Genomic DNA, 13,230 nt, shown 5'->3' on the forward strand with positions numbered 1-13,230 from the left:
GCGTCATCCACACTCTGCCTGTCTTCGCGTGGCCTCTTCCTCCTCTGTGTTTGTCTTCACTTCTCGTCTAAGGACACTTGTCGTTGGGTGTTGAGCCCACAGGGGTAATCCAGGGTAATCTCAATGCAGCATCCTTGATTTGACTATATCTCCGAAGACCTTTTGTTCCAGATAAGGTCATATTCAGATTCTGGGACGTGGGCCTGTCTTTTTGGAAGCACCATTTAACCCACTACAAAAAGCAGATACAAAAGTCAGAGTTGTGACGTTTCAAAGCTGTCCATGTGAAACATGCTCAGGAGGGTGTCAGCTGTCTCACAGATGAAGGAGACTACAGGTCAAGGCGTGTGCGTCCCCAAGAATTCCGCTGCGTGTGCCACAGACACGTGCCTTTCTAGGGTTCCCTATTCCTAGATTACATTAGTGACTTGTTTCCATGGCCACGTGGTTTTCTTTCCCCTGACAAAATCCCTCTCACTCTCTAGCTCAGTGATTCTCAAACTTTTTGAAGTTGGGCACATTTAAAATCCTTCAAATAATTGTAGGCACACTATATACAAATTTCTGAGAAATATGTTATAATAATTAAGTCAGATATTAAAGAAAAAATATAAAGTCCAAGTGTGCTTTCATGGCAATTAAATGAAATAAATACGACAAAATTATATTTATTCTGACATTAAAAAACATTTTTATATTACATTTTTTGAGTTATGCTTTTTAGAATTTGTAAAAAAGAGGGGTTAAAAAATAAAAAAGACAAAAAAGTTATCTTTATATAGATAGATAGATACATTCTTAGTAAGATTTAGTAAATTCAGCAGGTCCCTGCATGAATATGTTAAGTTTTTTTCATTTTTGTGTTTATGAGAAACATCAGCCCGGTGTGTCCTAGCGATTTCTTCAACGTTTGGGCATATATTTGAAAGGCAAACTCTCATTTCCTCATCAATACATTGAAGAATTCCTCTCTTTTTTTTACTCTTGTGTTGAGTGCAGAAAACCCCCACCATACATATCATCTTAACTTGACACCAAACAAAGGATAGAAGAAACTTGCCTCCAGTCTTTCCAGGGAACATGGGGGGTAGTGCAGGCATCCCTAAACTACGGCCCGCAGGCCGCAATTTGGCCCCCTAAGGCCATTTATCCAGCTCCCGCCGCACTTCCAGAAGGGGCAACTCTCTCACTGGTGGTTAGTGAGAGGAGCACTGTATGTGGGAGCCCTCCAATGGTCTGAGGGACAGTGAACTGGCCCCCTGTGTAAAAAGTTTGGGGACCCCTGGTGTAGACAATCCAGCACCACAGTTTAACAGCCCTTTGCAACCTAATCAAGCAAGTGAGGTGGGGGGTTGGGCAGACTGTCAGTTTACAGCCAATCCCCCACATATCTGTCCCCCCAAAATCTAAACTCCAAAAACCCTGTTGGTTTTTTGGTCCCCAACAGGCACATATTTCTCTGGAATCCCATAGGGTGCACCTGGAAATCTTCTAGGGCGCACCAGTGTGCCCTGGCGCACACTTTGAGAATCACTGTTCTAGCTGTTCCTTTTATTGTCTGACTCCCTCGTCTGGCTGCTGTCTTATGGTCATTCCTGCGTCCTCGGCCCTCTGCCAAGACTTCTGCTTGTTGTTCACTAACATCACCAGGGTTTAAACAGACCACAATTTCCAGCTCTATAAAATTTCTGTGCCTTATTTTTCACATCTGAAAAATGGGCACATTAGTTTAACCTTGCAGGATCCTCATAGGAATCAAACTGATATTCCCTTTGTTACTTCAGACTCCATCTTCTCTCAACCAACCTAGCTGCAGTGTGCACGTTTTCCATTTTCCGTACTATGTCTTTCCAGACTGACATAAATAACATGGTTTTCCCAGCATTTCAACTAACAGAAAAAAAAATCTCACTGTTTCATCCGGTTAAGACCAGTATTTCATCTGTTTAGCGTGTACTTAAGACATTGACCGTGTCTCTCTGCCTTATTATCCATCATCATAGCGGGAAAATTCTCATAGTGTTATGAACTTAGCTTATCCAGAACTGGAATAAAAAAATAAAGTAGCAAATTGGAAACTAAACGACAAGTCACGGTCACAGCCATTGTCTGTGGATGCGCTGTGTCTAGACGTGCCGATGTTTTATATAAGTCTTAACTGGTTCATCTCTTAAGTGAAATTATGAGTAGATGCCATACTTACCGAGCTTAAACTATGCAATTTCTTCCTGTTATTCAATGCTGGATAAAACAGTACACGGTTAGAGCTTCTCAGGAGAAAATTAACTGTTCTCGACAAGAAGAAAAATAGAAGCATGCCGGTTTGTACACAATCTGCAATTTTTGGCTCAATGGTATTAATGCTTTTAATTCCCATTTGAGCAGCGGTGGGAACAAGAGCAATTAAGGATCCATTTTCCCCGGGCTCAGCGCTTGAGCAAGGGCCAAGCCGTTGGGGGTGTTACTCTGACTTCAGAAACAGTTTCCACAAAGGAAAGAGCTTTGGCAGCAGCTTGGAAGCACTTTATTCTTGTGGCTTTTTATGCCTTGAAGTAAGAGGTGCTAAAAGGAAGTCAAGGCCCCTTCCCTCCCCTCCAGGCACTTAGCTCTGGTCTGGTCAGAGCTGTCCGTCAGCACTGAGAAACAGGGAGTAAAGCAACCCTTTTGTGCAGCTGACACTGTGGGTACATTGTGACAATGGACATACATTCCAGAGGCAGGACAGGAATGGTCATTTAGACTCCCGTCTGCTTTGCCAGTGCCTCACGGGGCCACCTACAGGGACCATCTTCCTTTTATGTCCCTCAGTTCCCCCAACTGTAAAGTGAGAGAGTCAGATGAGCTGCTGCTCTGGAGGGCTGGCGAGGCCTACGCTTCCACAGCTCCAGGAAGCGACTCCCGTGCTAGCCAAGCGTATTTGCCTGATAATTCTTTCATAGGTAATGAAAAAAAAATCATATTTATCATTTTTGACTTTTTAATACAGCTTGGATAAGATGAAAACCAGCAACTTGCAAACCTGGCTGTGTGTGAGGATCGCCTGGGGAGATATTTTATTTTTAACTAAGCTTTTATTGAAGAGTGAATTATATTCAGGCGGAATAGTGTACTAGTTGGTGTGTTTCCACAAAGTGAATACACCCGTGTAACTAGTTGGATTGAGAAATACATAGCACATTTCCGCTCCCAGGGAGCTTGCTAAAGGGAGCTCAGATCCCCAGGTCCTAGTGAACCACTGAATCAGAACCAATAGGGTATGAACCAGGGATCATTATCTTTTAGGCTCCCAGGTGTATCTGACCCAAACAGGCTGATGGTGTCACTTGCAAACCTCCAAGGCAGACCTTAATTTGTGATGGTTGTTCAAATAAACATGAGGTCTCTGATCACCTACACAGAAAGGACTCTGGGTACTGCATTAGATGTGGCAGCCTGAGGCTGTGTGCCTCAGAAATCGTGGCAACTTGGGGTAATTATCCCACAGGAAGTGGCTCAGCCCCAGGCCAGACATTGTGCTCTGAGCCTCATCTACATTCTTTCTAATCCCCACAATGAACCTGCTGCGGCTGAATTACACTCTTCCTTTACAGGTGAGGAAACCAGAGCTCAGAGGGCTCAGCACGGTACCTGGAATCACACAGCCAGTGTTGGGTTTAAAGGTCAACCATGTGCAAAAACCCATGCAGTCTTTCCATCTCACTGGTCTCGGAGGCTTCCTCCTAAGATTAATACCTATTCTAACACAACCAACAAACAACTGCTGAACCCATGCCCAGGGCATCGTGGTTCACATGAGTGGTGTTCACATCAAAATTTAAAAGGGTTGCCTCGGTTTCAGCCTAGGTCAATTTTCTCTGCATTGTGGAGGTTCTAGGTAAAACTTCCATAACCTTATCTTAAAAAAAAAAAATTAGATAAAGGTGTTTCTCCATACATAGGATTTTAGACAAACACCTTCATTCTAGAAACGTAGTTTTGGTCATGTGGAAGTGAGTGAGGCTGCACGTACTCTGTAACTGATGCACAATGTTTCATGTGGTAGATCTTGTTTGGGGAAATATGCTAGTTATCTTCTGGGATTTAAAGAGCTACATAAATCCCCCCTAGCTGTGTCTAACTTTGTGGTTAATTGTAAGGGTAAATAGAATCAATATTCCGTAAAATCGCACCGTGTGAAATTCACAGTAGACTTTCCCATGGCCGCCCCTCACTTCATTTTATCCTTCTTTCAGTTTTCAGATTTTGGACTGGGGGTGTCAGCCCCTTCCATCTGACATGCATAGTCTGAAAAGAAAGAGGAGGCGTGACAGCGACTAGGAATGACAAAGACAGGAAATGACTGAGGTCAGAAGACAGATCAAATCACCTCCTCTCACAGCTCACCAAGACACTGACATTATCACGATAAATGCTTCTAAAACTGTATCTAGTTGAGCAAACTAAAAGTGAGGACTGATGAAGAAAGAATGGCAGTGCCTTACTCATGGGATTCACGGCATGTTTTTTGTTTTTTGTGTTTTTTTTTATAATAGATCTCAACTGGGGCCATTTTGTTGCCCAGAGAAGACGTGGCAATGTCTGGAGACTTCTGGTTGTCCCAGCGAGGGAGGGGGTCTGCCTGCATCTACTGGGTAAAGGCCGAAAACACTGCTAAACCTCACAGAGTGTACAAGGCAGCCTGCTTGACAAAGAATGACCTGGTCTCAAATACCAAGGGTGCCAGGCTTGAGAAATCCCAGTTTAGGAAACGGTAATAAATCTCTTGCAGAGATCTTTTCTGTAACAACAATGGGAAAGACTAAGTTACTTCTTCTTGGATGGAATAACGTGGTACTAAAGAGACCATATATTTGACAGGGCTCACTCAGATTCTAAATCAGTTCCCCTCTGGGCTATTCTGGAAAATGGAGCTAAGAGGAAACCACTACATCTTTGGGACTCGGGTTATTAAGCCCTTATAATCTCCTCTACCCCCAGCGCTCTCCCCTGAGGGCAGAATTTGCTGTTCTAACGAGAAATAACACACAACTAGAAAATGACAGCAATGCAAAAATCAGCTCTCTTGAGCAAAGTTAATTTAGGTGTATAAAATCTCAATTGAAATAGTCTTTTTTTTTTTTTAATATATAACTAACTTTGAATAAACGTGGCTGCCATGGTGTCCCTAGGAGAGAGTTGCTAAGGAAACCAAAAGCCAACCCACAGCTGATGCACTCCGTCCCCGTGGAATACCATTATGGCCCATCAGTCACTCTGAGAGTTAGAGACACCACAGTGAACAAAATGATGGCTTTATCTGTTTATCCCAGGAGAACAGTTTCAAGATACAGCTTTACCCAATGCCATCAGATTATATAATGATCCCTCCTGGTAATAAGACAGAAAACGGATGCCACTCACAGAAATGCCAAATCCTTAATATTGTGATTATAAAAAAGGCAGGGTATGCTTTCTGATAGGGTTAAAGACTATACCCACAATAACAATAATAATAGGCGAGATTAATTATGATATATACTGCACATAGCAGTTATTGTATGGAGCGCAATGCAGTAACTTAAATGTAACCTTTGTATAGTCGTCTAAACACTGATAAAAACTCCATGTAACTCTCTCATAGTGGGCCAGGCTCAGGAAGTGTTTTCTTTGTTGTTGTTGGTATTTTTGTTTGTTTTGTTTTGGTGTATTTCTTATTACCAGTGTGATTACATCTGGAATACTGCAACACACATGGCCAGGGAGAGTTGTCAGTCAATGTGACCAAGATTACAATGTATAGAGGAACAGTTGTCAGGAATTGAGATAGTTCATCTAATAGAGAAAAAAACTGGCCCTTCCATGGGCCTGCTTGGCTTCCTCACAAGATGGTGGCTGGATATGCAAGACAGAGGGAGAGGCACAGAGAGCGTTTCTGGTGGGAGCTTGGATTTCCTTTTCTAACTTAGTCTTGGAAGCTGCTTTCTTCTACTCCTGGCAGCCATCCCAATAGCCTGCCCAACGTCACGGGGAGGAAGCACAGACCCACTAGGCATGCCGGAGTCTCACTGTCACCCCGAAAGGACATGTGGAGTGAGAGCAGTTGCTGCTGCTGCCCTTGGAAAGTAAATTCTGCCCCAGACACAGTGATTGCATATTTGGAAAGACACTTGGGCTGCTTTGAGGAGAATTAATTACAGAGAGGTGAAGGGGGAATGGAGCCTGGTCAGGAGCCCAAGCAGTCCTGGGCAGAGATGATGGTGGCTTAGACTCTGGAAGGGATGATGGATATAAAAAGCAAGAATGAATTCAGGCCCTGGTCAGTTAGCTCAGTGGTAGAGCGTTGGCCTGACGTGCAGGAGTCCTGGGTTCGATTCCCGGCCAGGGCACACAGGAGAAGCGCCAATCTGCTTCTCCACTCTTCCCCCTCTCCTTCCTCTCTGTCTCTCTCTTCCTCTCCCGCAGCCAAGGCTCCATTGGAGCAAAGTTGGCCCGGGCTCTGGGGATGGCTCTGTGGCCTCTGCCTCAGGCGCTAGAGTGGCTCTGGTTGCAACAGAGCGACGCCCCCTGGTGGGCATGCCGGGTGGATCCCGATCGGGCGCATGTGGGAGTCTGTCTGATTGCCTCCCTGTTTCCAACTTCAGAAAAATACAAAAAAAAGAATGAATTCAGGATTTAAGTACCCAGAGTGGACATGTTACTTTAAAGATAGATCTCAACTGGGGCCATTTTGTTGTCCAGAGAAGACTTGGCAATGTCTGGCATTGGCTCCAAAGACAAAAGGGAACAAAGAGGGGGGTAGTGTGCAGGGAGGTCCTTTCCTCGCCTGTTTATATTTCCTCCCCCTCTCTTCCAAATGTCTGGGACTCACTCTGGGAGGTTATCTAAGGTGGGCTGGACTATCAGTTATTATCACTCTGTTAAGCACTTATTTTTGGTGTATTTTGGGAGAACAGGACTGCTATGCCTAATGAAGACCATGAGAGACCAGCAGAGAGCAGCTCACATTAGTGGTGAAAGAAAACTCTGGAAGGCTGTCCCTGTTCCTCCAGGATGCCTGCAGGAAGCCTGTGTGGGACAGACACGAGCTGGAGTCCAGACAGGCGCACCTGACTGCCTTAGCGGCAGGTGTGCCAGCACCTGTTCCCTCCAGCCATGGCCGCTGTGTTCTGCAATGAGTCATCAAGGCTTTGGGGAAACAGTGGTGCCTTCTCCCACAGTCCCGAGCACATCAATGAAGTCAGATCTCATCCTCTTCCCTGGGTCCCACATCCCAGACCTCTTCTGTTATTAGTCTCCTCGTTCCTGCTACCTGTCACAGAACAGAAAAAAGCAGCAGCACTAGAATCAGACGGCACTGGTCTCCAATCCCTGCCACTTAGGGGCTGCAACAGTTATGCAACCTTTCTGGGTCTGTTTCCTTCCCCATGAAGTGATGATGAGAATCCTATCTCACAGAGTTTATTGTAAAGATCAAATGAGCCTGACCTGTGGTGGCGCAGTGGATAAAGCGTCGACCTGGAAATGCTGAGGTCGCCGGTTCGAAACCCTGGGCTTGCCTGGTCAAGGCACATATGGGAGTTGATGCTTCCAGCTCCTCCCCCCTGTCTGTCTCTCCTCTCTCTCCTCTCTCTCTCTCTCTCTCTCTCTCTCCCCCCCTCCTCTCTAAAATGAATAAATTAAAAAAAAAAAAAAAAAAAAAGATCAAATGAAATACCGAAAGAGTAGCTAGAAGAGTCTGACACATACAAGCACTCAGTGAATTATAGTAATAACTATCAGATATGAAAGGGTAAGGATGCCACAACATTCAGAAATCCATTCCAAACTCCCCACTGCCAGCACCACACACAGTAACCGTGGCAGAACAACGGGCACTGCCTGCTGGTTGTGGTCATGTCCTGTCTTTTTACGGCTCATCGACCTAACATTTAGAAGACAAAACTTTCACAGCGAGGGCAAGTTGAAAAACATGTAAAACCCCAGAGAGCATTTAGCACACACTGGCTCAGATGAACGCGGACATCTCCACTGGGCCCGCCAGCCAGATAGCTTCTGCATTTTGCTTGAGCAAAGTTCTGCTATCCTGGGGGTTGCCGCGAACTCGCCAGTGTTATATGCAGGTCAAAAACTTGGGAAGAGATCAGCTTTGACAAGCTGCTATGTTGTACCTATCACCAAACCCTGGAGCAAATGGGGTTCTGAGAAATACTTTGAAAGCCTTATGAGGGTTAATAAGAGGAGCTATGACAAGACCTGAGCTTCCAGGTGACACCAGGTACACAGTGTATCAACCAGGGATCAGCATATCAGCAAGCACTCAGGCGTGGGAAAATCCCCAATGGTAGCTGTTATTTTTTAACTTCCTTTGTAGTCATCTAATAGCAGATAGCTCAGTGTACTCTAAAAATGCATTCTATTTTTTAAAAAATTTACTGCATTGATTGGGGTGACATTGGTTAACAAAATTATACAGGCACCAGGTGCACAGTTCCACAACACATCATGTGTTTACTGAATTGTATGTTCACTGCTCCAAGTCAATCCCCGTAACAATGCGTTCTGAATGATGTGTCAGAATTAGTCTCTGCTGGGAGCTGCCCTGGTACGAGACTTCATTCTCAAAGCCATCCCCACCCATAGCTGCTCTTTACTGAGTGCCGGGAAAATGCCAAGCGCCGCAAGACTGTACACCCATGATCCCATTTCCTCCTCACATCCCTAGTCGTTTGTCCATCCACTCAAATATTAACTGCCTTCAAGGTGTTGACATCAGGGTCCCATTCCATAAATGAAGCACACAAGTTTCAGAGAAGGTAAGTGCCTTTTGGGAAGTCACCAAAATGGTGAGCAGGACAGACAAGGGGTGAATAAGCCCAGTTCCCACACGGCCCCCACCACGCCGCACTCTCTGGGGGCGGTGACACCTGGGAAGCCAGCCCGGAGCCTGGAGCTCTAGGCACCAGAGCTGCCTAGTGACTGCCTACGTGACCTTGGGCAAGTCACTTCTCTCTTTGTATTTATTTCTTTTTTTTAAATTTTATTCAGACAATTAATTTTAATGGGGTGACATGGATCAATTAGAGCACACAGATTCAGAGAAAACATCTCCAGATCATTTTGATATTTGATTATATTGCATACCCATCACCCAAAGTCAAATTGCCTTCTATCACCTTCTATTTGGTGTTCTTTATGCCCCTACCCTACCCTCACCCCCTCCCTCCCCTCCCTCCCCCTCCCCCTGGTAATCACCACACTCTTGTCCATGCGCATGAATCTCAATTTTGTGTCCCACCTATGTATGGAATCACATACTTCTTAGTTTTTTCTGATTTACTTATTTCCCTCCGTATAATGTTATCAAGGTCCATCCATGTTGTTGTAAATGATCCGACGTCATCATTCCTTACGGCTGAGTAGTATTCCATTGTATACATGTACCACATCTTCTTTATCCAATGCTCTATTGAAGGGCTTCTTTGGTTGTTTCCATGTCTTGCAGCCTCATGTTCATTGTGTTTATTTGTTAATCTCCATGACAAGTGGCTGATGGCTTTATGTTTCCTGTTTCTGTGAGAATTGAATGCTATAAAGTAACAACGTGGAGAAACCTCACAAACATCATGTTGGGTGAAGGAAGCCAGACATAAGAGAGTGCATACTCTGACTCCATTCAGAAGGACTGAAAATGAATCAAAGTAATTAGCATATTGGTTTCTTTCAAGGGGTAGAAGAAGGTTATGGTTAGGAGGGGAAGCAGGAGGGTTCTGGAATTCTGGGAATATTCTATGTTCAATGAAAGCAATACAATTTTTAAAAAATCAATCAATCAAAATACAATTTAAAAAGTGGTATGTGGACCATATGGTTACTTTGAAAAGAATATACAGGGGGTCCTCAGGTTATGGCACAGTTCCGTTCCTACAACAGTGATGTAACCTGAATTTTGGTGTAAGCTGAAACACACACTAGCCTAAGTCACTTATCTATCCTAGCACAGTTGTAAAATCATAATCTAGAACATAAAAACAGGCCTGACCTGTGGTGGCGCAGTGGATAAAGCGTCGACCTGGAAATGCTGAGGTCGCCGGTTTGAAACCCTGGGCTTGCCTGGTCAAGACACATATGGGAGTTGATGCTTCCAGCTCCTCCCCCCTTTCTCCCTCTCTGTCTCTCTCTCCTCTCTCTCCCTCTCTGTCCCTCTCTCCTCTCTAAAAATGAATAAATAAAATTTTAAAAAATTAAAAAAAAAAAACAGTGTTTAGAACATAAAAACACAAGTAAGCCAGAGAAAAAGGGAAAGGACATAAATATACTGTACTGTACACTGTACAACATCTTCTTTCACTGCTTGCAACCAAACTAGTTCACCCACGTAGTCCGTAAGTACGATGCTAACGGCATAAGCTGAGCTGAAACATTCACATTTCAAGTTTTTAAAGTTTTTATGGGGGTGAGCATCGTAAACCTGAAATGTCGTATGTTGAGACTGTTGTATCCCGAGGACCCCCTGTATTCAAATGTAAGGTCATGATCTGAGTATGGTTTCAACTCCCTACTCCCTGATCCCCTATATACTGCGCAGGTGTGACCTGCCTGACCAACCTCTCCTCTCCAGGCTAAACCCCAGTCCTGGAAGAAAGGGAGGCAGGGAGTGTGGTGGTCTCCACGGAACCCCAGCTCTCAGGGCGGATATATCCTAGGCAGCTTTCAGTTCTCTTTAAGGTCAGCCCTGCGGGAGCCACCCAGTCTGTACTGAAATGACTCTGGTGACAGGGAACTCGCAATTTGGCAACACTGCTTCTGGCCTAGGCTATGCTTCCCCAACATTAGATCTTTTTCACCTCCCTCACCCATTTCTCACACCCGTGAGAAACCCAGACTACCATTAAATGATGTTTACTGACCCATCATATGTCCATGTAACTTCTCAAAGTTTCATATTTTTCTGTGCAATCTAAATACTCCACACTAAACATGAATCCTTTGATAATTAGAAAGAATCCTTCTATTTTTAAAAACATAGTACTTTCCTTAAAAATGTTTATAAACTTTAATGAAAAGCAATATTCTCATTAGGTTTCACTGTCAGAAGAATGTTCCCTGGTATGTACCTTCTCATAAGACATTCAGGTTGTGTGTTTGATATTCTATAATTGGCAAGATTCTTACCGAGAATTTAAGTTTTTTAAAGAAATTTTAAGGGAAGAACAAAAATTCATTTGAAGGTAATCTGGGAGAATTGTGACTATGCAACTGGAACAATTCAGCTTGTAATTATAGACCCAGCCCCCTTTTAATCTCCTAAGGCTTCTAACTTGGGAAATAACTCACATGGTCACCCTACCCATAGTCTTTCAAACTAGATAAAACCATTATTAATATTATAATCCACTGCAGTAATTTTTATACCTATTTCACATCTTTGATCTCATTCTACATTTTATATTCTCATTTTATATTTTACACTAAAATTTTATACTCTAATTTTATATTTTACACTAAAACTTAGGCATTCTATGATATTATTCAAAGTATTTTACATATACTTAAGTGGCTACATTTCTTTTAAGTGTGAGGAGGGGAGACAGAGAGACAGACTCCCACATATACCCTGGGATCCACCTGGCAAGTCCTCTACCAGGTTGCTATGTTCTGCCCATTTTATGTTGTTGCTTGGCAACGGAGCTATTTTAGCACCCAAGGCAAGGCTCCACAGAACCATCCTCAGTGCCCAGGGCCAACTTGCTTGAACCAATTGAGCCATGGCTGCTGGAGGGTAAAAGAGAGAGAGAGAGAAAGAAAGAGAAAGAGAGAGAAGGGGGAGGGGAGGGGTAGAGAAACAGATAGTCTCTTCTCTTGTGTGCCCTGACTGGGATCAAGTCTGAGATGTCCACACACCCGGCTGACGCTCTACTGCTGAGCCAAACGGCCAGGGCCACATTTTTAAGTTCTAATTTGTTTGCTATTACTGTTATTTTTGGAAACATTTTATTTCCAAACTTTAGTATTCCCAAGAGCACACAATGAACATCTTCAGCAGATAACTCTTCATTCTGGGTCATTTGCATCAATAGAACCCCAGGAAAAAAGGAGTTTGGAGGTAAATTACAAATATTTCCACACACTTGCGTTGTGCGCCACGTTCTTTCCCAAAGGCTGGAGGCCCTTCGCACTCCCCTCGGCTCTGCTGAGTGTGTCTGGTCCCTGTGCAGCCTCCCGTCCTGGTCCTGACACTCTCATTTCTTACCATGCTGTTACTCTGGTCACTTAAAAATAGCATCTCATTGTCATTCTCATCTCCATTTCATTGATAATGAGGATGAAAAAAATGCTCAAATGTTTATTAGCCTTTGATATGCCTCTGTTCTATATTGTCCTTGTTCCTTTTCCCCTTTATTTATGGGGAAATTAATGCTCTCATTATTACCTTTTGGCATGAGCTCTTTTCTCATTAAGGGTGTATTGCCCTTTGTCCTGTTGGAAGCAAGTATTTCCACTGGTTTATCTGCCTATTAAGCAATTTTGAGAGTAACAGCCATTTGTATATAAAATACCCACTGATTTTTTTCCTTTTGTTATTTCTTCCACTTCATTTGAGATCAGAAAATTCTCACCCCAGTCCTATATCTAGATTTGATCAGTCTTTATTTCCATTTATGCTTACAATTTGTATGATTTATATGCGTCTAAACAACCTCAATTCTTCTAGATCAGGCCACACTACTGCTGGGATTTAATGGGAAGGTTTAACTCATATTTTGTTTTGTGCTTCTGCTTGGAAATTCTATTACAGCTATGGATTGTCCATTTTAATAAGGGGCTTCTGTTCCAAAGCAATTATGTAAAGGACACAACTAGAAACACATAATGAAGAAAAAATGTTTTCTCCCTCACTTCATTATTCAGATAGAGATATGCCAATTTTTACCCAAGCATGAAACCGGCTTCATTTTTAACCAAATACATTTGCTAAAAACAAAGAAAAATATGCATTTCTTTTGCCTGAGTTCTTGGTAGAAAAAAACCTGAAGTTTTGAATGATTAAATCCATTGTTTTCCAGGTAACTAGGCATAGGATCTGGCATCTACACAAGATGAATTCTAGTCCAAAGGGTTTCTTTGAGTTGTTAACCAAAAATTCCATGACAAGGGCTAGAATAATTTTATAATGCAAAAGTAAACACCAGGCAACCTTTCCAAACAACAGACTATTTATCATAGTTTGCAGAAGTGAAGCAAGTACACATA

This window comes from Saccopteryx bilineata, chromosome 7 (genome assembly GCF_036850765.1).
Source record: "Saccopteryx bilineata isolate mSacBil1 chromosome 7, mSacBil1_pri_phased_curated, whole genome shotgun sequence".
In the NCBI taxonomy this organism is placed as follows: domain Eukaryota; kingdom Metazoa; phylum Chordata; class Mammalia; order Chiroptera; family Emballonuridae; genus Saccopteryx; species Saccopteryx bilineata.